At 42.5% G+C, this 26055-nt stretch overlaps 1 protein-coding gene across 8 annotated transcripts in view; it reads right to left on the bottom strand.

Moving 5' to 3' along the window:
* ATXN1 (ataxin 1) overlaps positions 1-26055 on the bottom strand; it is a 243075-nt gene that overhangs the window by 138577 nt on the left and 78443 nt on the right. For 5 of the 8 annotated variants that reach the window (XM_022586719.3, XM_089918378.1, XM_022586720.3 and 2 more), the window contains one exon: positions 10478-10606. The gene's annotated coding sequence lies outside the window, so the exon portion shown is untranslated. The other 3 variants (XM_089918380.1, XM_089918381.1, XM_089918379.1) reach the window with 3 other exon arrangements.

The raw sequence follows: 26055 nt of genomic DNA on the forward strand, positions 1-26055 counted from the left end.
TTCCCCAAGGACACACAACTATTGAGTGGCAGGTCTAGGATCTGAACCCACAGATGTGTCCAAAAGCCCTCATTTGGATGAATACCTTTAAATCTCATGTTAGCAAATGGAAGTAAGAACTACCTTCCTTCGGAAGACATGGAAATAGAGGCACTGAGAAAGAAAGTAGCTTGCCCATGGTCTCAGAGGGCTGGGAAGGAGAAGAAAACCCAGGTGTCCATCCTTAGCCTGATGCTCCTGCTACTGGACCAAGCCCAAGGAACCCCCACTGTCTCCTTAGTTGTTAACAGTTAGATTCACACCTACCTCTGTGACTGACAACAACAAATTCAACGGGGAGAGATAACAGGTTCTTTCTCTTCTAGATGTGCTTCCAATTACTGTATATCTAGATAGGTTGTGGAAAAAAAACAGTATGAAGCATGAAGCTCATGAGTCCTAACTGGGCTATGATCTGCTTTACCAGATTTCTTTTAAAAAAGCAACCAACCTAGAGAAGGACTTTAGTCTTCCAACTTTAATGTAATTCACAGTCTGTATCTACTATTCATATCAATATGACAGAATTGATTTCCTTGCCTGTGTACCATGAAGAACAATGAACACTTAGCATTAAATGTTGAATTAAGAGTTACATAATGATCCTTTAAAAAAAAATCAACTCTGCTTCTCCACCATATCAAAATGTACCTGAGGGCTTCCCTGGTGGCGCAGCGGTTGAGAGTCCGCCTGCCGATGCAGGGGACACGGGTTCGTGCCCCGGTCGGGGAAGATCCCACAGACGGCGGAGCAGCTGGGCCCGTGCGCCATGGCCGCTGAGCCTGCGCGTCCGGAGCCTGTGCTCCGCAATGGGAGAGGCCACAACAGTGAGAGGCCCACGTACCGCAAGAAAAACAAAAATGAGAACAAAATGTACCTGAGATATTTATCGTTCTAGAAACACACAATGTCTTCCACAGTTTAAACCATTTCAACGACTTAACATAATGACCTGTTGGGCATACCACATGCTTGTCAAACAAAACTGATTTATTTAAGAAACATCTTGGAAACACAGGATGCTCTGAAAGTACAAACAACTCCCTTGGAGTTTCTTTTTTGTCCAAGTATTATTTCTCTTAGTTCCAGTTCCAGATATTATCTATCCTTATTCTAGGTATGAAAGGGGGCATTAATATATGCTGAGTATATAAAATGTACTAGATAGGAGTGCACACTGCTGCTTGAGTATACAGAATGTACTAGAAATGCTTGGTTACACCCTAACCGGCTTCCCCATCCTGAAGACACAGGTACATGCTGTTATCTCAGCTAAGTCTGGTCATTCTGTGGAGCAAATACTAAAAGGTCTCTGCAAATACAAAAATTCTTTTAGTAATGAAAGGTACTAATGATATTTTATGTCATTGGTGGGCTTCAAATGTTCTGGGGACATCCCTTTCACCAGATTCCCTGGCTCCCCAGCACCCTTTTTTTGTGAAAAATGTCCTGACATCTCCATGCCAAGAGAGACAGAGGCACTCCCTAGGAAAAAATGTCAGTCAAAGGCACTGGCTAGGGGCTTCTCTGATGAAATGGCTATGGAGTTAAGTCCCCAAGATATCCATGGTCAGTTGACTGCCCGATTTTAGACTTAATCTAGGCAACGCCAACTAAGTTAGGGGCTTTAAGATAGAAGGCTTCTATGTTCTTTTGGATCCAAATCAGAAGAGGGGGAAAAAGTCATTTAATGCCAATTCAATTGGACATCAACAGCGGAGGAGAGGAATTAAAGAGGACAAGGGGTGCTCCTCTGCAATGCTGCGGACACCGATAATCACTAGAGCCCAGTCAGAGAACTCTAGTTACACTCAACTGCTTTCAGGCCACACCTGTCAACAGGAAAAGGAGCCAAGATTGACTGGGGTGTTGTTTCCCTTTATCCTCCTCCCTTAACCTCTGATTCCTCCCAAATATCTACCCATGTCCCCAACTCTGAACACCAGTGCTGATAAGCAACAGGAACATTAACCCAATTCACAAGAAAAACTGATACCATCTAATGTTCTGAGATCACCTAACATCCTGGCCCGGCAGTCTCCACATTCTGCCTGGACTACCCATTAATCAGTCTGTTATTCTCCATGGGATGCTATCTGCACCAGAAAGACCATGTGGTCCACGATCCTTAGTTAAGTGACACTCCCATGATACTGACATACTCTTCCTGGAGGCCTGCCCAGATGAAGGAAATGGAAAATCCTCCTTGAGCAAGGTGACTGCCACCTCCCTTCTGACCCTCTGGAGGCCTCCTTCCTCCACTGCCATACCTCTTCTTGCCTTTAGGGAAGTGCCAGCCAGCAGGTTGCTAGGACAACGGGCGTCATTGCTGGGGCTCAGAAATAGATCGCCAGCAGAGTGGGCAACCTGGACTGTAAATTCTGATGACAGCAACAAGATACCAATTGGCAGCTAATCTGCTCCACTAAAGGAATGACAGACTAACATTACCCAGCGGACAGCTCTCACCTTGACATACTATCCTTTAATCTGCACTTGTACTTGATGTGGTGGTGACAGAGAAGGGGTAAGAAACTCACTAAAGATACAGGCTGAATGACTATTCTGAATTATGTGAGCTTGTAGATATGCAGGAACCAACTGACATTTATATATTTATTAGTCTCCTGAAAGTGGAGGGAGGGAGGTTGTTCATAGCAGAAGCAGGAGAGCCAGAAACAGGTAGAACAACTGAGGTTGCCAAAGAAAGGGAAGGGAAAAAAATCTGTTTGCACAGGCAATAGCTGTCCCTGTTCTGAACAACTGCATCCTAACCTCATACTCCCTCTTCTTGGAGAACAAGGAAGAAAAGACAAAAGACACTGAGAAACTAGGGCTTGCCATGGTAGGAGAAGGGAACAATCTTTGTGTCCAGTTCTCTTTGTTCTGCAGGGTAAGGTTTACAATGCTTACAGTGGATAGCAACTTGTAGGAAACCCAGACATTAAGACTGCCTATCAAAGTCTTGGATTTTAGCCCTGGAGAAATTACAATTTTTCAGTTCTATGCAAGCTGCAAAGATTGCAGGAAAAAAAAAAAAAGAAAAATGAAATGAAGAGCAACCTAATGGAAAATTTCAGAAAACAATTTTAGCAAGAGCATTTTCATTTCCAGATATGCAAAACATTGATGTCCCAATGTCTGTAAGGATGGCTGATGTACAGAATGAAAGATGTAGCACAGCCCAGTACCTGTGCAGGGGTCCCAAGCAGCAAATTCTGTTGGCACTGTGGACAAGTCCTAGTGCTAGACAGTCGTGGCCGGAAGGGAGATGGTCACAAGACGTGTGTGATAAAGGTACTGGGAAAGAAGTAAGCTTTACAGGTGGAAGAAGCTGGTGAAGAGTCCAAAGAGCATGATAGGAACTTGAGATTTGGAAACAAAAAGATTCTGAAGGAGGCTGCCATTTGTATCCCATTAATATTTCCACTTTGGGGGATTCTACTTAAGGAAGTTGTTTCAGAACAGAAGCACAAATAGAAAACTGACATTGGACTTCCCTGGTGGCACAGTGGTTAAGAATCTGCCTGCCAATGCAGGGGACACGGGTTCGAGCCCCGGTCCGGGAAGATCCCACATGCTGTGGTGCAACTAAGCCCATGTGCCACAACTGCCGAGCCTGTGCTCTAGAGCCCGCGAGCCACAACTACGGAGCCCACATGCCACAACTACTGAAGCCCACGCACCTAGAGCCCATGCTCCGCAACAAGAGAAGCCACCGCAGTGAGAAGCCCGCACACCACTACGAAAGGTACCCCCTCTCGCCGCAACTAGAGAAAGGCCGTGCACGGCAACGAAAACCCAACACAGCCAAAAATAAATAAATTTATTTTTTTAAAAAAAGAAAACTGACGTTGAAACACTAAAATCCCCCAACATAGTAAACTTAGCTGTTTGAAACCTATCTCACCTAAAAAGCATTTTATGCTTGTAGAAAATGACTTTTTTGAATCATGTAACATTCTTATTCAGGTGTCTGCAAAAGGTTAACATAATCCTCAGGACATAGAGAAGACGGGTTAATTCTTTTAATCTAAGAGTCCCCCCCTCTTGGAATTTATTACATAGTAAGCACTGGAAATTTAATGTGAATATATGTTGAGGGAAGGAGGGGTTAAATGATTTTCTGGTCTTAAAAAAATGATTATTTTACAAAAGTGAAAACGTGGGAAATTAAAAGAATGAAATTATCTGTTTCTCTTTACACATTAGTCCCAAAGAACAGTTTATTTGCTGATAACTATCAGATTTTGTTTGGCTTTATGACAAAATGTCATTTAGTTCCTATCTGTGCCTTGCTTTTTCTCTAAGAAAGCAAAGGAGAAACAACAATCTTTTAGAGGAACAATGAAAATAATTTAAATACTATGATATGATACACTTGGAGAGAAAAGACAGTCATTTCTATACAGTCATATTCATTTATATTTATAACAAAGATGGTAGAAGCTGATCGATCTCTGATCTCTGTCTGGAAGAATTTTCCGTGGCTTAAGATTCCCCTTCCAGGGCAGCACTCCCGCCCAGTCATCCTCGCCCTTCCTTCTTTCTGTGTGTACCGATTCTTCCACAGCAAGTGCTTCAAAGACACACCACTTGAGAAATACATTTTTAGTTTCGGGTGTGGTTTCTGTCCGAAGTTCAGCTGAAAACACTACATTTTACACGGGTTGGGGAGGCACCATTTCTTTAAGTGGCCCAAGTTCTTGCTTCAGCTTTTGCCTATAAATATTTATATAAAATGACCCTAAAGAAGAATGGTTGCCATGTCCTCCAAGTCCCCACTCTATGTCTTTGTCAGTGGTCACGGCTCATCATTCCTGATGGAAAGACATTTCTGGCTCTGAGGTCTCATCTGCCCAGATGAAGAAGCAGTTAAAGAAAAGACTAGGTTGGGGGCTTCCCTGGTGGCACAGTGGTTGAGGGTCCGCCTGCCGATGCAGGGGACACGGGTTCGTGCCCCGGTCCGGGAAGATCCCACATACCGCGGAGCGGCTGGGCCCGTGAGCCATGGCCGCTGAGCCTGCGCGTCCGGAGCCTGTGCTCCGCAACGGGAGAGGCCACAGCAGCGAGAGGAGAGGCCGGTGTACCACAAAAAAAAAAAAAAAAAAAAAAAAGGAAAGACTAGGTTTATCATGTCTCCCTCCCTCCCTCACCTTCTCAACACACACACACACACACACACACACACACACGGCGTTGAAATCCAGCCTCTGTTTCAAGACCTAATTCAGACGCTCAGCACTCTGTGAAGCCCCCCTTCCCTGAACGCCCAAATCTGAATCATCTTACTCATCCCCCTCTGCCCCTCCCAAAGGACTGGAGGGAGGAAAACCCCAGCGAGCAGCGAATGCAGACTACCCATCCCTGCATCCCTAACAGACCTGAGCACACCTTGGCACACAGCCCCCTTTTCACACGCAGGATCCATTCAGTGAGCTCGAAACTTAAATAGAACATAAAACCTCTTTACGTAACAGCAACTACTCAGTTAGAAAGCAGTCTGACCAGGCTGTGGACACCTTCTCTTCCCCCACAGGACATGGATATTGTAGAAGGTACAAGAACATTTGTCCTTCCACACCTTCTGAGGGTTCCAAGTATATCCCTTTTCCCCTCCGAGGTGCTGAGGGAAGCAGGCTGAGCACGAGGGGAAGACGACACGAGGGGACGGGGGTGCCTGCGATGGGCTGCCCTCTGCCGAGACTCAGCAAGTAGGGCTGACGTCAACTCTCAGAAGTGGCAGCTCACGCAAGGCCCCCCACCCCACTGCAAGGCAGCAATGGCCGGGAATGAGTGACGCCGTCGGTAAGAAGCAACTGGAGGAAGTCTGGGAAAGGGAAAGACATGGGTGAAAGAGAAAATTCCAGAAGACTCGAGGTTACACAAAGAACACCCAGAGTACCTGCATGAAATATGCGAGCCTCTTTGCCTTTATAACACGCAGGCCCATTGACAGGGCCATTACAAGCCAGGATTAAAAAAAATGAGACTCCCCTCCCTCATTTATCGAATAGTAAAATCTCCCCTTTCCTTCTGATCCCCTTATCTACTTAAGTTTTTTTTTTTTTCCTGTGATAGCACTAGAGATCATAAAAACAATCTGGTATCACAGATGGCAAATCTAAAAGGTACAAATTGACACACAGGGAAATTCCCCAATTACTCTGATTAGAGTGTGTATGTGTAATTCCCTCACTCTGGAGACTAGAAATTCAGCTCCCATTTTTCAAAGCTTATAAAGACAGCATAATGCTGTCTAAATAGGCACAGAGGTGTTTATTTGAGTCTTTCCATTTCTTCATAGGAATAATGTAACTCCTGCTCTCAGAGCAGTTACTCTGAAAAGGGGTCAATAAACACAGAAAATTCAAGAAACCTTGACCCCCTGTGATCCTCAAAAGCCACATAGGATGACGCCTCCCTAAAAAAGTGTTTGTCAACTTCTCCCTGCATACCAGAGGAACGCTCGGTGGACTCAGTTTGTACCGGTGCGCTATTTTTTTTTTTAATTCCAAAGTGTGCATCAACCAAAAGAAAATGAAAATGATGCTATTCAGTAAACGGTGAGTTTCTAGGTAGCCTTGGCACTCCAAGTCCATCTGCCACTTTGAAAATAGATGTAAACATGAACAGTGATCAAGTGATAGGATTATAAGGCAACACTCCAACCCTTCACAGAATGCCAGGGCAGGCCGTTCACAAACAACCCATACAGCAAAACACTCAAATGGAAAAGGAGAGGAAATACACACAGTGTAGAATTCAAGCATCAGAAAATCCCCAAACTCTACTGCTGGTTCTATAAAACCGTTTTTTAAAAAAAAAAAAAGGTTTCCTTTCCCACATTGACTTATACACATCATAAACATTTAACATCTACTTCTAAGGAAAATACAATGAACTAGTCTCTCCATGCCTGCCTCTACCTGACCAAACTACTATGAGATTGAAGCAGCTCTCATCAGAACCATGTTTATGGTCCTTTTCTGAACGGCTTAGGCCCACACGTGAGAAGCCCGGGCATGCGTTTATTCTGCGCTTAGTTGCTCAACAAATATTTACTGAATGCCCACTACAGGACAAACAGTATTTTAGGTGTTGTGGGTTCACCAGGAATAGTGATGATGATTGTGTTATCCCTGCTTTCACGGAGCTTACAGTCTAACTGAGGAGATGGCTGATTAACAAATGCATGTGAAAAAATATGTAAGGTGCTTAAAAGAAAAATAAAGTAGGCTAGAGGACGAGAGGGGTGGGGTGGGTGTTATTTAATATAGGCCAGGGAAGGCTGCTTTAAAGAGGCAACATGGAGAAGACCTACTTAAGGAAGCTTAAGAGAAGCTTAGGAAAGAATTACAGATCGCTGCCTCCTTACCTATATACTAATATTTGAGTACAGAGGTGGACTATTTTTAAGAATTTCAAAAGTGGTTCATTTTTAATTTTCAAGAAGACCAACGAGTATGGATCCTAAATTTAAGTGACTAAAACTCTATTCTCAGAAAGCACTCAAACACCTTTCAATTGTCACATGGTCCCTGGGAGGGTCCTCTGTAAAGGGTAACGGGATGGTGACAGACATAATAATTCTTTTTTTGTTTTTTTTAACCACAAGACTGTGCTCAATGTTTTAAAAGCACTTGTAAACTGAAGTTGTACCAAATCACTGACGCTTAGAAGCCAAACGGGAAAACGAAGGTCCAGTCGGCCTCATCTAGGCTGATACTTGAAGCAATGTTAGACACCCAGAAGAATGACCAGAGCTCACTAAACTCAACTTTCTCATGTTACTCAGGATAAAATGGGTCCCCAGGGCTTTAGGGGGTCCCAGGTTATACAGGCAACTGCAGCATCATGGGTAAAACCCAGGTCTCCCGACTCCTAGGTCAGTCTTCTTGCCACTCCTCTCTGCATTAAGATACCGCACCTTAGAGCCAATCTGAGACACTTTCAGGACCAAAGTCCATCTGCTAGAAAGATAGTGGCAGATTTGAAAGGTAGTTAATGGGGCGAACAGAGGAGAACTACACGGGTAGTGAGTCTAGGGCACAGTGTGCAAGGGCTGCTGAGGATGGACACCACTAATTCCAATGGCTGCCACGATTATTACTCAAATGTTCTTCTACCCACTATCATACCCCATCTACGTGTAAGCACACATCCTTTGAAAATCTCCTGCCTTCCCGATTAAAATGGCACAGCTTTGGGGTACCCAGGACACCAAAGTAAGAGGAGACTGTGAATTCAGTGTTGTAAAAATGCACCAAGATTACAAAAGGTTACTAATTTCAAAAGTTACTGAGAAAACTGGAACCTCCCCCACCTCCCCAAGTGAACGCAATTTGGGAGAAAAAGTTTCTAGGAGTTCAAAAGAAACTAGCATTTTCTTCCTCTCTCTCAACCCACTCCATTTAAAGAAAGATTTTAAAATGACTCCAAGTTGGCCACGTGGCATCTTAAGGTTTACACTTTGGAACGTCTTTAAAAACCTCACGTCATGTTTGAGATCTGACAGGGTTATCACATAAGCAGTTCAAAGCTATGGTTTAAAGAAAAAAAAAAAAAACACCAAATTCGAAACAAAAGCTATCTTGATTATAGTAACTGCAGTGTTCTTTTAAATGTAACCTGAAACCTAAAGCACTTTTCCATAAGACACTTGTTTCCTAGGATAAAAATGCTTTAAAAAACATTACCAGAAGTGCACTCTACCAGCTGTCTGACTGGGAAAATACTTTCAAGAAAAGCACACTGCTACTGTAGCACCCAGATCCAATAGGACCCACAAATTATTCCTCAATAGTGGTAGCAACCTTTAGAATATGAGATGTTTTTTAGTAAGATTAAAGTGTGTTACAAGAGGCTCTGCTCCTTCTGGGGAGCCCACACCAAGATGACGACATCAGTAAACAAGTAGCATAGAGCAATATACAGACTCATAAACCAACACTTCATGGGGGTCAGTGACTTGCCCAAGGTTGCAGACTTACTTGACCATAGGACCAGGAATAGAATTTAGGTCAGTAATTCCAGGAGCTGTATACTTTCTACCAGAACCAATGTGATCATATGTACAAAATGAAAGCACATGAAAAAACCAGCATCTTCCACATCCATTTACTCTGAGGCACTGGGAGATTCTGAGTTCAATAAGCTTATTTTAATATGACTGTTTAACCCTCAGGAAGTATGGAGAAATATGCGTATTTAATACAAATTTTTAAAAAAACCAAGAAATAAAAATTCAGTGGAAATCTTTCTTTTCGATGCTTTTTCCCCGATATATACCCTCATATTATTGCATTTTGCTCATTCAAAATAGCTCACATAACTGAAACATATGGTAGTATATGCCTGGAAAAGTTTCTTGACCGAATTATTAAGAAGCTGAAAACTTAATATAAAGTTATTTATATATATATACACACACATATACATACATACATGTATATTATATATATAAATACATATTTGCATATATAATACATATACACACAATATATATTGTGTCTATATATATATTATATATTTAAAATATATATTTACACACACACACAAAAAAAAACCAAGTCGAAGTTGGCTCTTCATTTTCTAAAATTTGAAGGTAATATGTTCATAGGCCAGCCTGGGTTTCCTGTAGTTTTACTCTTTCCTGGTCAAAACTCTTCTAAACTTTTTTTCTTTTATGATACAGTCTAGCAATGAGGTAAAACCTCCAGAAAGCAGCAGAGCTGGGCAAACCCGTAAGTTTTGTGCTGGATGAGCTTCTCGAAGCCTATAGCGTACCTTCCCTTCAATTACTGGATCCTAAACCTCCTCATGAAAGCTGACCAGCAGCTGACACACAAAAACTACTAATCTCAAAATCCCAACCCAGTAGCCTGATAAAAAGCAATAAATCAGCCAACTTTAAGCAAGAGAAGCACCGAACAGCTGACTGTACTCGCATACCTTAGATTTTTGAAAGCCAGAAAAACATTTCATTCCAATCAAAAACTTCACATAAATAAAATAATTGCAGGGTGCAAATCCTGGTTGGGAAACCTTAGCCCGGAAGAGTTTACCTCCTACCCACAACCTAAAAGAACTGCCAGAGCCCAGTTTAAAGAGGCTGCTCTGAACCTGATACTATTAACCGCACCAGGAGAAAGGGCGTGACCGCACCAGGAGAAAAGGGCGTTCCTACACTGGAAGAGTCACTGTCTCCACACTTGATCCATAAGAAGATAATGAGCAGTGCCCCACAGAAGCTGAGAGAAAGTCAAGTTCATGGTAAACAAAAACAGAACCTCTCCCCTTAAAAAAAAAAATGAAATTAATTGGAGGATCACCTAGAGCTAATGTTAATACCACTTCAGCACCCTGGCTCCTGTATCCAATGATTCACAAATCGTTACAAGGCAAGTCGCTGCAGAAGCAAATCTTGTTAACTTACAACATTCACTGTGCACGGTTCACAGGTAGCCCCAACCTGTCCTTCACCATGGAGACTTCCCAGAAGAAGCTGGAGTGCTCCTGGGCCCAGGCGTGTTCTTTCTTCCTTTCACAGGGAAGGGAGAAGTACCTAGCATAGGGAACAGAACAAAAGAAAAAGAGAAAGGTGAATACATCGTCAAATCCCCTGTTGTCTCAACAAACGAAGTTCACGATCAATTAGACTGATGGATAATTCACCAAAGACCATTCTCCAGTATGCTTTGCTTAAAAAGGAAATGCAGTATTTTTGCTCTTGTCCCAGGAGACGGCACGGTGCGGCCAAGCCTCTCCCCCACCCCCATCCCCACCCCAAGTTGAAGCCAATTCTGGGAGACTTCAGATGGCAACCCAGCTGAGATGCACACTTGCAACACAGCCTCAAAATAAGCTACTTGAGTTTGCTCTCTTGCGAGGAGGAGGGAGCTAGAGCTATCACCTTCTGCCATTTTCATACCTCACTGGGCGGTTGGGAAGACCAGTAAGCTCACTCTGGCAAAGCACTCACAGTTCCCGAGAAGAAAGGCGCCACGTGAACACAAAGGATTATTAGTAGTCAGAAGCCTGTTACTGAGCTTGGAGCCAGAATATAAAAGCCAGCTTTGGCAAGGCACCCATAATCAACCATCCCTGGGGCACCCAAATGTCCAAATGTTTCTTCTTTCACCGAGGGGTCAAGGGAAGCAGAGGACTGGAAACAGAGGCATCTAGAATCTCAGGGAGAAGAAAAGTAAAGGCCTGGATTAGGAAGTGAACAGGAAAAGGAGATGAAAACTGGTGAGAGAGGCATGTGCAGGAACATGATGATTTGGTCCACACCCCTCCCTCGGATTGCTGTTCTGCGGTGTTGAGTGCACTGGACATTTGCAGGGCTGTGAAATTTTCCACTTGGCCATTTGCCATTTCCACCCACCGAAGTGGCACATTGAGGCCCTGATGGAAAAGGACTGGGTGATTTTTCTTTGTATGTTGCTTTTAAAGAAAAGACCTATTCATATCCTGATTAAGTTTACTCTCAATATCTCATTAATAATTTCCACACCTGGGTTTCTTGATTTTTTTTTTTTTTCCCCCTCCTGTAAGACAGGGCCAGGAAAAACTTTTCCTGGGCCAATATTATCAAGGTATTTGGACTTGTGTACTTTTGAGGAGCATGCTTGAGGTATGGAAGCTTACTGGAGTGGCTTTGGGGATGACAAGAAACAGAATTTAAATGCTACGCTGGAATCTTGTTTGCTTCCCAAATAAATCATCCACAAGTACCAGTCATGTTTTTCTTTCAAAGTCATAAGCGTACATTGAACAAAAATGGGAATCCCAGAATTAGCACTGTGGGTATAGGAATATTTTCGATGGAAAAATGTGATCTCTTATCTCAAAAACAGGCAAGAATGAATAATATCAAATCTTAGATTTGGAACTGGCAAAAAACTGACAAGTAGACCTCAAAATAAAGAATTTTTTAAAATGCAGAGAAAAAATTAGGACGAAAGGGAGAAAGGTGTCTGCTATTAATACAATTAACCATGACTTTTATAGTGATTTCAGTTTATAAAGTGTTTTTTAATCGAGGTATAACTGACATAAAACATATTAGTTTCAAGTGTACAAACTGCTTTCTTTTTCATTCATTCACTGGACACATTTTTACTTGGTGCTTACTATATCCACCAGGTTCTATGTTCATAATGGTGAACAAAACAGACAGAGGACTGTGCCTTTAAGAAGCTCATTGCTGCAAGAGGAACAGATATTAAAGAATCAGAGTATACTATTTTTAATATTTGCATAAAATTCGAAAAGCAGATAGGCATTAAGAAGGACAAATAAACACTGTGATTTGCAATCATCCCATAATGGGGTAACGTCACTTAGAAGAAAGGTCTTTCTTACAAAAGTAACACTTCAACAGGGAAGTAAACGATGAGCGAGAGTTAACCAGTCATCAAGTTTCCGGGCAGAGGAAAGAGCCTCTGCATTATGTGCGCTGACTAGACCTGTACAATTAATTTCTGTTATTTCATCTTTTTCCCCTGACTTTTTTTTTTTCAATTGGGTCTTCTTGATCAAGAAATGAACAACAGAACTGTTCTCAATACCCTGAAATAAGAAATGATTCTTCTTTCCAACTACTGGGCCATCGGAGCAACAAACTAGTAATTTCTGCTAGAGGAACATTATTCAGTGCAGGCATTACACTTGATGTGACAGAAAAGGAAGACTCTAGCTTCCTAATTCATCAAAAATAACCCCATCATCACAATGAAATAAAACGAAGCTTCCTCTTAAAACCCTCCCCTAAAAGGGCTAAAACCAGATCATATTACACGTAAACTTCTAAAAACAAAAAACAAAACAAAAAAAACCCACTTCTTAGTACCTTCTATTAGGTTCCAAATTCGCTGGCTTCCTCTTGACTATTAGGATGTTTTTATTATTTCTCTCCTGGACCGAAATGGTATTTTTCCTCACTTTCTAGAGTGTCCTGTGCACCTTCGCTTTGGTTCTTGGTTTGGTATCTATTTACCCAGGTAAGCAGCATCATGCACAGAAATAAAAAGCGACGGAAATGTTGTGTTCATCTGAACTGTCTTCTTGTTCCCTACCATCCCAGAGCTGGTACAACTTAATTTTTCCACTAAGGAAAATCAGGAATTTGCTTTCTTCATCCTACAAAACGAAGGCATCCTCAGACAGGCTCATTCATGTTCTCCTGTGAATGGAGTAAGTTTGAAAGTCTGTTTGAAATGAATATGCCAAACTTCCATTTGAGCCTGTTTACATTTAAGACACCGGATAAAATGTAGTATCTCCTACATATTTGGTTCCTCATATAACTGCCAAAATATTAATAATCCTCCAAGTTCAAAGTCGTGAAATCCAAACCCTCACTTTGACTTAGGAGTTCTGACAAGCTTTAGCAAACTCAGGAAGAAAGAGCAAGAAGAAAAACTTTTTGAAGCCAAGTTGTCCAAAACCCTGCCATGAGACCTGGGAAATTATGCCAGGCTGACAGTTGCATCCTCCGTCCAGAGATGAAAGTGACACAACGCCAATTACTCCTTCCCCTGACTGCCCACAGCACTTACAGCCTTTAGCGAGCATTCTGACCCGAGGTTCTTTTCAATTCAGCACTGTTAAATAAATCCAGCGAAGTATAAAAAGACAATGTAGGCCTTGAAAGGCTCCAAAAGCTTACAAGCTCCTTGATGAAAGAAACCTTGCCATGCCCTTCTTTTGCAGCCTCCTGGTAGTGTTGAGTAGAAGAGCGGGCACTTAAATTAAATGATCCATATCCCAAACCAGTTCTACGACTTAACCTTTATGCCAAAAGAAGCACTACTCTACAGCTATAATTTAAGCCCTTCTCACTTTTCTGCCCTCCAGGGACTTGGAGGTCCTACATGCCTATCATCCGAATGAAAGTCCTGCATGAACTCGAGAACAATTAAGTTATAACTTACCCTTCTCTCTCCTGTTCTTCCAATCCATTATATTTTTGGTCACTAATGGCTTTTGAGCAGTTGCCATCTCCTTTCAAGATTTACAACCCCTCCCCCCATCACCAGGAGCCTTTATCCTCGATTCTCCTAGCTTTTCAAAAGCCACCATTAAGGAAACCCTCGTGGTACGTGGAGGAGAGATGTGGATGCTCTGAGGCAGTGGCTCTCAAACCTGAACCGTCATCAAAAACACCTGGAGGTCTTGTGAAACCATGTTGCTGGGTCCCACCCCCAGAATTTCTGATCTAGGAGGTCTGAGGCGAGGCCAAAGAACTTGCACTTTTAACAGGTTCCCAGGTGATGCTGAGGCTTCTGGTCCAGGGACCACACTTTGGGAACCACTGCTCTAAGTGTAAAGTCTTTCTGTCAATTACATGGCCAGACAGAGGCTAAGGATCTTGAGTATATTTAATCACTTTAAGATGGGTACATTAGAATAAACAGGTATCATTCCTTCCAAAGAAGTGACAAATGACCAAACAACCCAAAAAGCCCACACCACTTTATAAATCTGTGAAAACTCTTTGGGGCTCTTAGTCTGTCTCCTACTGGCTCCAAGTCCTGTTGGGGTCAATTCTGCCCTCTGTCTCTCCTACAATCTTTTCACCCCCTCTACCAGAAACTTCTTTGCAGCCTAAAACGTAATCATTGCTATCCCTGAAAGATCTTCCCCAGACCCTAATACATTCCCAAATGGCTGTCACCGCTCCCCTGTTCACCATAAAACATGTTAAAGTGTAGTATAAATTCAACACTGTATCTCATCGGGTACCTCTTAAAACCCTTAGAGTTTGATTTCAACACTTTTTTTTTTTTAAGTAAACTTCCTTCTCTTTTAAAGGCCAGGGATGGCTCCCTGTCTTCTAAATGTAGTGGCCTTTTCCTAACTGACTCTCCTAGAATACTTGATAAGGTAGTTCCTTAAATTTTCTTTTTATTTAGTGAACTAGCATTTTTGCCTGGACAGCATCTTTCTGGAATGACCTCTCCCCCATTTTCTTTGTTACTTGGGCTGGGTTGACCTCATGCCTTGGGCCCAAAGATGGGCATATGCAAACTATTATATATAGGATGGATGAACAACAAGGTCCTACTGTACAGCACAGGGAACTATATTCAATATCGTGTGATAAACCGTAATGGAAAAGAATATAAAAAGAGCATGTACGTATAACTGAGTAACTTTGCCACACAGCAGAAATCAACACAACATAATGAATCAATTATACTTCAATAAAACTTTAAAAATAAATAAAGATGGGCATATGATCTAGGCTTGGAGAATCGGAATACATATCCCTCTTGCCATGATGACAGGATGTAGGGATGGGCACGTAACCAAAGCCACACCAATCAAAGGCCTCTCTCAGACTGGCTGGAACTAAGAGGAATGAGATGCCCTCTCCATGGAAGCATGGAGAGCCTCAGAGCTATTTTTACCACCTTGTGAGGAAAGTCCACGTGAGGGTGAAGCTCTGCAGCAGGGAATGAGGCTGAAAGACAGAACGTCTGAGTCCTGATGACAGTGAGGTCCCTTGGATGCAGCCATGCCAAAAGTTACATTCATTCCTGTATTTTTTAGTTACACTGTGATAGACAAAATTCTAAAGTGGCTCCCAAGATTCCCTGTCCCCTGGTGCCCACACACCCTCTCCTAGTTATTCAATCAAACACAATCTGGGTGCTGCTGCTGCTGTGAAAGATTTTGCAGATAAAATTAACATCCCAAATCAATTGACCTTAAAACAGAAAGCCCAGCCTTGGTGGGCCTGACCTAATAAGGCGAGCCCTTCCAGGACAAGCTCTTCCAGGAATGAGATTCAAAACATGAAAGAACACATTTGGGGGTGGGAGGGGGGCATGGCTCTCACCAGGAGCTAAGAGTGGTGCCCATCCCATAGCCAGCAAAAGAATAAGGGCCTCAGTCCTACAACCACAAGGAAGTAAATTCTGCCAATAACCGCAGGAGCCTGAAAGAGGACGGCAAGCCCCAGATGAGAATGCAGCCCAGCTAACACCTTGATTTCAGCCTTAGGAAACCCTGAGTGGAGAATCCAGCTAAGCCATGGCTAGACTTCTGACCTACAGAAATGGTGGTTTTTAAATCACTGTGTTTATGATAATCTGTTCCGCAGCCATAGAAAACTAGTACATAGGTGATACAACAAATTCTTTTTTTGTTTGTTTAAGTCACTCTGAGTTTTACTTGTCTCTTGCAACCAAAATGTCCCAGTACTACTCTTGATTTCTGAAACAGTACTATTCTGACGTTCCTAACATCACTGACTGCTGTTCCTCTTGCTTGGGTTTTGTCCCTTCCTGTTATTCCTTCTAACCCTAGGATATGTACTCTCCAAGGTGACGTTCTCGACTCTCTTCTCCTTCTATAATAATTTCCTTGTACTGCATATGACTCTTAAATCTGTATCCTGGCTTCTCCCCCAGTAAGCTGCTGGATATATGCAGTATAAATAAATTATGTCTGTTTCAAAACTTCTATTTTTTTCCGCCAAACCAGTCCTCCTTTTATTTCTGATTCATGCTAATGGCACAGTTGTCTTCTCCTCTTTTCTCCCAGTGTCTACCAGTTGTCAAGTCCCATTAAGCATGCACTCTACACCCACGCTGCCATGCCGGCTCAGACTCTGTCCTCTCACAGCAGCCTGATAATGGTCTTCTTGCCTTCAATACTCTCCCTGCAAACCTCTGAGCCATCCCTGTTGGATCCTAAAGTAGATTATACAACTTCTCCATGCTACACCTTCACGGGTTCCTCCAGCTTGCTTAAAGTCTCCTAAAATCTGATGTTTAAGACCTTTACCATCTAGCCCCAACATGCTTTTCCAACTTCATTTCCCACTTCTCCCCTTATGCGTGTTGTACCAGCCAAACTGAGGTCCTGTCTTCATCTCCAAGAGCTCACATTTCTACTCTCTATGTAAAAATTCAAGCTGTACCTACTAGGACCAGCTCAAGTCCTACCTTTTCCAATCACTCTTTCCTTCATCTTCCTGTGCTACAACTTTCTCAATCAGAAGTACTTTTTTTTTTCTTGGATGTGAACTCCTGTGGTTTTTATTCCTTTTCCCGAGGATACTAATCATTTTATTCCTTATCCTCAAACAGGCACCATTTCTCCAGACTGTAGTGAACTCTGCAAAGGCAGGGTGTCTGTCTTCTCTTTGTTAAGTGCCACAGTGCTTCTGCAAAGGGTAACCCTTTGACGAATACTTGTTGATTACCTGACCGAGAATGTGGTATTTTCCTTTCTTCCCTCTGACGTGTCCTCAAGTCTCCTTACTCTGTGAGCTCCTTGCTGGTGGCTTGGAGAAAAATCATGACATGAGCCAGTATGCAAACTGCTCAGTCAACTGACGAAATGCTCTATAAGGGCCTTTTTTTTTTTTTTTCCAACTCAGGCCCAAAGCTGACTCTTCGTATTTTCTTTCTGAGGGAGAAAAGAGCAGCCAAGGTTGCTGCCAACTGTAGAGTTCAGAAAAGCCTCCTGTGGATCAGCTCAGCCCAGCAGGTCCAGAGCCTCTGTCTCCACCCTGCTCACAAGGGAGCATCCATGGCAATGGCGGGGGGGGGGGGGGGAGGGGGGGCGGCGGCAAAACTCCCCTTTGCCAGGAACGGCAACACAGTAAGACTTCAAGAGGAGCTAGAGGGAGTTGACCAGTGGGAGGAAGCCCAAACCTAGGGTATTCTGAAGAATATGACTTGTTCATCACATCATGCCATCCCTCCTCAATCAACAAATCAGTAACTTGTGCGATTTATCCATTGTAAAATCTGATTCCAAACTGGCAGTCCCTGAATGTCTAGCACGCACTTGGGACATTTCCTATTGATATTCACTGGTTTGTGCTTAGGTAATGAAAACTAAAAGGAGCATCTGCCGAAAGAACACATCATCAGAGATAAACATGCTAGAAAAAAAATCCTATGATGAAACGTTAAAATAAACATTAATTCATGTTGATCCATGCCACTGTTTCCTAGGATTAGCGCAGCTTATCACAAAAGGTAAGGCTTTATCCACACACGTATAGACGCGGCAGGTGTCTGTATTTGTATGCTGGTTATATCTCCTTACTGCTATAAAGCAAAATTTGCTAAGAAACACAATTATGCACCCAGAGAAAAGTATGTCTGCATATCGAGAAGAAAAGGGAAAAAATAAACAAGATATACCTAATCTGCACTGAAGAGCCATAGAATGACGTCTCCAGGAAATTAGGATTTTAAAGACCAAGATGGCTTGTGCTCCTAATTGACAATTTCTCCCTGGCCCTGTTTAATACTCTGCTTCCAAAGGGGGTTGCTAAAGCCCAAGAGAAGGCACTGTGGCTCAGGAGACAGAACAATCTGGATCAAGAAGCTTGGAGACCACACTGCGGCTCTACATCCCCTGGGTTACAAGTCCCTTTCAGGCTGCCAGGAGCCATCACACACCTTCTCCTGGGAGGAGAGTTTTATTCATGCCTGCTGGAGAAGGTCAGTGATTAGTCCAGGTGTTGCAGAAGTGCCTGGTAAAAATGGGGATGGTGGGGACTGAGCCTGTGCTTCATGCCTTGATCGCTTATAAAGTGTTCATAAATCATGAGCTGTTATGGTTCCTGAGTAGCCTCTGCGAGGAATCCCCTGGCTTTACATTTCATTCTGTGTCTACTCTACTTTTCTCTCCTTTTTATAACAAAATTAGTAAAAATCCTCAGAAAAAAATTTGAACATGTGCCTCTCATTCTCTTCTTGCCATAATATTAGGAGTTGTATGATAGTATCCGCAAGTATTCTGTTGGGCCTGACTTCACAAAATACCAAATGCTAAGTCAAAGTATTATAAAATGACAAGACAGAATCCCCATATACTCTCCAGCCCAATGCTTTTGGACAGATACAGAATTCACCAAAGGTATTAAAAGCAGAACTTTGGAAGCATCCTATCAAAGCCATGACTTCCTTTTTACTTAATGAAATGTTTCTACGTAAAAGCATGGCTTCAACCAGGACCTTCAACCGTGCCTTAAAAGTTATAGTATCGGGCTTCCCTGGTGGCGCAGTGGTTGAGAGTCCGCCTGCCGATGCAGGGGACACGGGTTCGTTCCCTGGTCCGGGAAGATCCCACATGCCGCGGAGCGGCTGGGCCCGTGAGCCACGGCGGCTGAGCCTGCGCGTCCGCAACGAGAGAGGCCACAACAGTGAGAGGCCCGCGTACCACCAAAAAAAAAAAAGTTATAGTATCGTTACGTGATTAAAGTCTATTCAAAGATCTTTTGAAAAACAGAATTATTTCCCCAAATTCAAAATCAGCAACAGTTTAACTATCCAGCGTTGCATAATGTTTGGATCAACAGGATTGCCATCATTACATTAAATCAACCTCATTTGTCTTCTTTTTGTACGTTTTATTAAATTGAAAGCCAAAAATATAATGACTCTGTATTTTATCCTTTTTTTCATACTATTCCAGGTCACTGCCTCCTTGTTTAAATATCACAACTTCCTGATGCAATCAGAACAAAAGCATTAGGAGACAAAGGCACTATTTAAAACTTCTCTTTTGGAGGAGGCTTAACAAAACTATTCTAGCTTAAAACTGAGATTTCAATGGTCTCAGCTGTGAAGACCAAGGAACAGAAATGCCACTTGGCATTAAATCTAGGGATTACCTGTTGAAACACCAAAGGCAGGTAGACTTTGATGTGGGTTACTTGGTGCCAGGAAAGTACCAAGAAATACAATTATTCTTTTTTTATGAACACGGAGTTGAAGATTTGATACTGTATTTGGAGCAAAGATTTGTTGCGTGGAGGGTGTGGGTAGCACCAGGGAGGGAGGCTGGGAGCAGGCACATGCACACATACCTGCTTGAACCACATACAAGTAATGCTGCATAACAAAGTACCTCCTATTCCGTAACAGGGAAGAAACACTGTATATTCTATTACAAGTTAATCGCCACCAAAGGAACGTTGCCTATAAGCTTCAGTTACACATAATGGCCCATTCCTGGGAACCCTGCCTCCCAGGTAATGAGCATTAAGCTAAAGTACCTTTGTTTAGCTCATGGGAAACATCCTCACCACACCCACCTGTGAAAGACTGCAGGAAGGGGGCTTCCCTGGTGGCGCCGTGGTTGAGAATCTGCCTGCTAATGCAGGGGACATGGGTTCGAGCCCCGGTCCGGGAAGATCCCACATGCCACGGAGCAGCTAGGCCCGTGAGCCACAACTACTGAGCCTGTGCTCCGCAACAAGAGAGGCCGGGACAGTGAGAGGCCCGTGCACCGTGATGAAGAGTGGCCCCTGCTTGCCACAGCTGGAGAAAGCCCTCACACAGAAATGAAGACCCAACACAGCAAAAATAAATAAATTAAACCACATTAGAGAATGACTGAAAACACTTTAAAAAAAAAAAAAAAGAAGAAAGACTGCAGGAAGGAAGAAATTAACACATCGGGAGACTGACCCGAACCAGGAAATGTTTGACTTCACTCCCTCCCCTTTTAGTAGAAAAGAAGCCTGCATTGTAACTCAGGCAAGATGGTTCTTTGGGACACCATCCACCATCTTCTTGGTCTGCAGGCTCTCTGAATAAGATTGCTATTCCTGGCCTCAACAACTTGTCTCTCAATTTATTGGCCTGTCCTGCAGCAAGCAAGGAGCTTGGACTCAGTAACAATGCCACTTGCGACAATGTTTTAAGGTCAAATAAAGGGCAATATCAACTAGCACAGGACTCCAGCAAGATACAGCCAGAGTTGGCCTGCAGAGTCCTGAAATTCAATTAAAATACCTGATCACATTTCATTAAAAATCACACGGAAATTCCTTACATAATGAGGATCTTAAAAGTTTCCTACATCACTTTAAAAATAAACTTAAAACTCTTTAGAATTAGCAACACCTGTTTGTCACATGCCGCTGGAACCCACATGGTAGGGAATGGCGCACCCCCATTCCTACTTGAAGAATGAATAACAGACTTTCTCCCCACCATCTTCGTCTTCCAGGTTTAGGGGGTTTATCCTAATATCACGGCTCAGGGGATTCTCACACTTAGAACTCCTCGCATATCAAAAGAGGAGAAAAATCTCACTCCTTAATTGTTTTGTCGAATAAGCTCTCCAAAGTTCATTTTTGTTACCTTTTTCAGGCAAAATAAGAGGCCTTTTACAAAAATTCTATTGCTAAAACAATGGAATTCTCCTGGGAATGACTTCGTTATGGAAATGAAGTGACAGCTTCTTTTATCTAGCCAGGCAGAAAGTCTGCATTTATAAAAGGCATTCAGAGCACTCAAGTGCTGTGCGTGGGAGGACAGAAAACGCTATTTTTAATTCAGATCTCAGCATTCCTCCCATACAGGTCTTTCAGTATAATCATACTAATACTGATCTAAAAGGAAAAAAAGATTCCCAATTTCTGCCGACCCCAGCAGAAAAAGAGGGGGTGGGAAGAAAGAAATTAAGAGAATGTTGAATACAGCTTCCTTCCACTTTAAGACCACTGCCGGCTCAGAGATCAACCTCCAAGGCTATCAGAGCTGACTATTATCCAGAATGAAAGGGACTTAAGCTCTGTAACAGCCTTACATCTTCTCATACAAATTTACATTTTCCTACCTGTGACTTTCACTGTACTGAGCTTGCAGGAGTCACCTGGGCCTGCCAGGAGAGGCTATGCGGGTTCTCTCATCTGTCCCCAAGAGTTTACATTCTGTGGTGATGCTGTGATGGATGACCACTGAAAGCCAATTTCAAATTTTAGCAACTGGAAGCCCTCTTGGGTAAAGCGGGAGGCACCTGAGCTGCTGCGTGGGCAGATGCAGAACTTTCCGGCTCAGGTGTGGAATCTGCAGAGGGACCTTTTACATGGCTGCCATGTTCCCCTGGCTCTGCTGGGGAACCAAAGCCTGAGGAGTGATGAATGCGGTGCTGGTAAGAAGTGAAGACCAGTGTAGATGACTCTCTGCAGAAGCTGACATTGGAGGGGAAAAAGTAGAGGGTGAAAGAGTGGAATCACAAAGGATAAATGATAGAACAAGATCCTTTAGTAATGTCTAAGGGGTTGGTTTAAGACCAAAAGTGAAAAAGTGAAGAACAGATGAGGTCAGAGAGAGAGTTTTTAATCGAGGTAAAATTCACATAACATAAAATTCACCATTTAAATCATTTTTAAAGTGTAAAATTCAGTGGTTTTTATTACATGCACAATGTTGTACAACCGTCACCATTACCTAATTCCAGAAGATTTTCATCATCCCCCAAAGAAACCCCATACCCATCAATCACTCCCCATTCCCTCCTCCTTCCAGTCCCTGGCAACCACTGGTCTGCTTTCTGTGTCTATGGATTTGCCTATTCTAGATGTTGCATCTAAACGGAATCATACAATACATGGCCTTTTGTGTCTGGCTCCTTTCACTGAGCATAACATTTTCAGGATCAGTACTTCATTCTTTTGGCTGAACACTGGCTGCATTGCACGTATATACCATAGTTTGTTTATCCATTCATCAGTTAATGGACATTTGGTTTGTTTCCACTTTCTGGCCATTATGAGGAATGCTGCGATGAATATTCTTGTAGATGTTTTTGTTTGAATGACTGTTTTCAATTCTCTTGGGTATATACCTAGGAGTGGAATTGCTGGGTCACGGTAATTCTGTGTTTAGCCTTTTGAGGAAATGCCAAACTCTTTTCCACAGTGGCTACATAATTTTAAAGCAATTTATGAGGGTTCCAATTTCTCCATATCCTTGCCAATATTTGTTATCTTCCTAACTTTTTATTATGGCCACCCTGATGGACATAATGTGGTATCTCACTGTGGTTTTGATTTGCATTTCCTTAACCACTAAAGATGCTGAGCATTTTTTCAACGTGCTTATTGATCATTTGTACATCTTCTTTGGAGAAATGTCTATCCAAGTCCTTTGTCCATTTAAAAATTGAGTTGTCTTTTGGTTGTGCAGTTCTAGGAGGTCTACATATTCCAGAAACTAGACTCTTATCAGATACATGATTTGCAAATATTTTCTCCCATTTGTGGGTGGTCTTTTGACTTTCTTGACAGTGCCCTTTGATTCACAAGAGTTTTTTTTAATTTTGATGAAGTCCAATTTACTTTCTTATGTTACTTGTGCTTTTAGCATCATATCTAAGAATCCATTGTCAAATCCAATGTCATGAAGATCTATTCCTATGTTTTATTCTAACAGTTATATAGTTTAAATGGATTAACAACCTAAATGTTAGAGCTAATTTTTTGCATATGGTGTGAAGGGTCTAACTTCATTCTTTTGCATGTGTCCCATGTGTCTTTTCCAGCTGTCCCAGCACCACTTGTTGAATAGAGGTCACAGAGATTTGAATATGGAGTGATTTTAGTTCATTCTTTTTTAAAAAGTTTTTTTTTCTTCCAAAAATATATATCATTTTGCAAATTTACTTAACTGACTTTTGGTTACAGTGAACACAAGTGAATAAACTTGTTTTCCTCATCCCACATTTTGAGAATGTAGCAAGTTTTCAAGAACCTTGACTCACCAGGGCCATAATCCTGAGCTTTAGGGGTAGTCAACAAGCTCTTGGTGGTGCTTTTGCAAGGACTAATTTCCAAAAGCAACAAGTAGCTTGAAATTGCTGGGGTTTCCATTATTTTCATTCCATTTGTTGCCATGTTTCTTCTGCTCTAGTGAGCTGCTCCTGTCCTCAGCTTTCTAGAGACCTCTGTTCTTGTTCCCACCCCAATACCTGCTTATTAATATTGGCTCTTTGCAGAGAATTTAGTAATCTAACTCATAGTAAGTCAGGTATAATATTCTTCTAGCATGATGTTTAAGTCCTTGTTTTAAGCAAAAAGAAAGACTAAAGTATAGGTTGTAGAATTCTAGGTATCATCCAGTCAGCCAGTAGAAGAACTGGAGACTTTCAAATCCCTCTAAATCATCATTTCTCAAACTTGGCTGCACATTGAGATCACCTGGGAAGCTCTAAAAATATTGCTGCCTGGGATCCACCAGCAGAGCTCCTCACTTAATTGGTCTGGGGTGCAGCCCAGGCAACAGGATTCTGATATGCAGGCGAGGGGGGGAGCCAGCGCCCTGCAGTCAGGCATCTGAGGTCGCTACTTACTCCTCCAGGTCTCAAAAGTCAGCTCCTTCCTGCCACTGCTCGCAGGCAATTAGGAATGTACACTCATCTATTTTTTTTTTTTAAGTTTTACAATTTCAGATTAAAACTAACAAAAACAGTTCTCTATAGTCATTCTCATTTAATCTTCCCAAAAACCGTGGGAAAGGAGTTTTTTTTTTTTTTTTTTTTTTTTTTTGCGGTACGCGGACCTCTCACTATTGTGGCCTCTCCAGTTGCGGAGCACAGGCTCCGGACGCGCAGGCTCAGCGGCCATGGCTCACGGGCCCAGCCACTCCGCGGCATATGGGATCTTCCCGGACCGGGGCACGAACCCGTGTCCCCTGCATCGGCAGGCGGACTCTCAACCACTGCGCCACCAGGGAAGCCCAGGAGATTTTTATTATTATTATTATTATCAATGACTGCTGAGGAATCACACTCTGACAGATTAAGCAGCAGCCCCAGATCACAGCATCTGAAGTGGCAGGGAAGGGATTTTCAGCGCAATTCTTCCAACCCCAAAGTCTATCATTTATGCTGTCTCTCTCAGTAATTTTAAAGGGGCCAAAAGTTATGAATGTGGTCATATAATTTGGTACTGGGGCCCATGGGGGAAACAGCAACCGTACATCTTCCGTCCAGCACCCATTTTGCAAGATGGGGCTCGGGAATACATACAGAAAAGAATGGTGGGCACTGTCCCTGCTATTTACTGTTCTTTCTCTCTGTTGCATGTACGTGGGTGTGTGAATGAGTGTGAGCGTCTCCACACAAGGGAAGTGGGCCTCAGGGGTACACCCGAATTCAGGAAGGTATGACATGACTCCAAAACTGTAGCTGGGTAGGGTTTTCAGAGATGGTGGGACAACAGTAATTCTCTCCAGTATGGGATAAGACTGGCAACAGGCCATGAAACACCTTTATTGTGGTACAAAAGCAACGAACACAGAGGAAACTAACACTTCGTTCACTTGTGAATTTAGTCTCACGCCTAAATCTGATTACCAAACTCAGTCAGTGGGAAACAGAAAGACCCAAGGATATCAGGCAAAAATGCCCATACTTAAATATTCCTATTCTTAGAGTAGGACAAGACACAACCTCCACATGATATCATCCTGCCTGTCAAAGCATGGGACACATTCACAAGCCTTTCCACCATAGCAGAAAGTAGAAAAAAGAATTGATAAAACATATTGGTTATGGTAGGAGAAGCTGGGAAGTGAATTTCAAGTCACTTTTCCCTCCTCTTTCTAATTGTTGCACTCAAACAAATGTGTGGGTCCATGCATGAATGTGTGTGCAACTACACACATACACACACATAGTAGGCCTGTAGGAAAACAGATTTCAGTCTGGTCATTTTGCATAGATCTGAAAGACTAGGGGCAGTGGGCTGCAATGCTTTAATTCTGTATCTGTGTATTACTATGTAAGGAAACTGGGAGAATTTCTATACAACAGATTGGGAGCTGGAAAGGAGTAAGAATTTGCTGGAGGTTTTCTTAGGCCAGTGTCAGAAGTTGGTTTGATGAGAAAAGTTTTCACAAGTGGGAGTTGTAGCTGCTTGTCTCTTAATTGTAGTGAATCTGTCAACTTTCTTTCCAGTGTATCAAGACTTTACTCTTCAAAATCATTCTCTGTGTGCCCTGAATTGCTATACTTTTAAGCTAACTACTTCTCAAAGTGCTGTTTAAAAAGTGACATCTTCAACCATATCCCAGGCTTAGAATATGTCTAAATTTGCAGTCTCATTGGCTCTTACGAGAGTGCTACTTTAAAAAAATACACTTGACAGCCAATCTCTTGAAAATGACTTGTGCAGAATTTGTGTTCAAATTACTTTTTATCAAGAGATTTAAGAGAAAAATGTGGTTTTCTTTGTAATAGGCTAAA

Source organism: Delphinapterus leucas, chromosome 10, assembly GCF_059928025.1.
Source record: "Delphinapterus leucas isolate spDelLeu-1000000601 "Yukka" chromosome 10, BTC_Dleu_Yukka2, whole genome shotgun sequence".
NCBI classification, from domain to species: domain Eukaryota; kingdom Metazoa; phylum Chordata; class Mammalia; order Artiodactyla; family Monodontidae; genus Delphinapterus; species Delphinapterus leucas.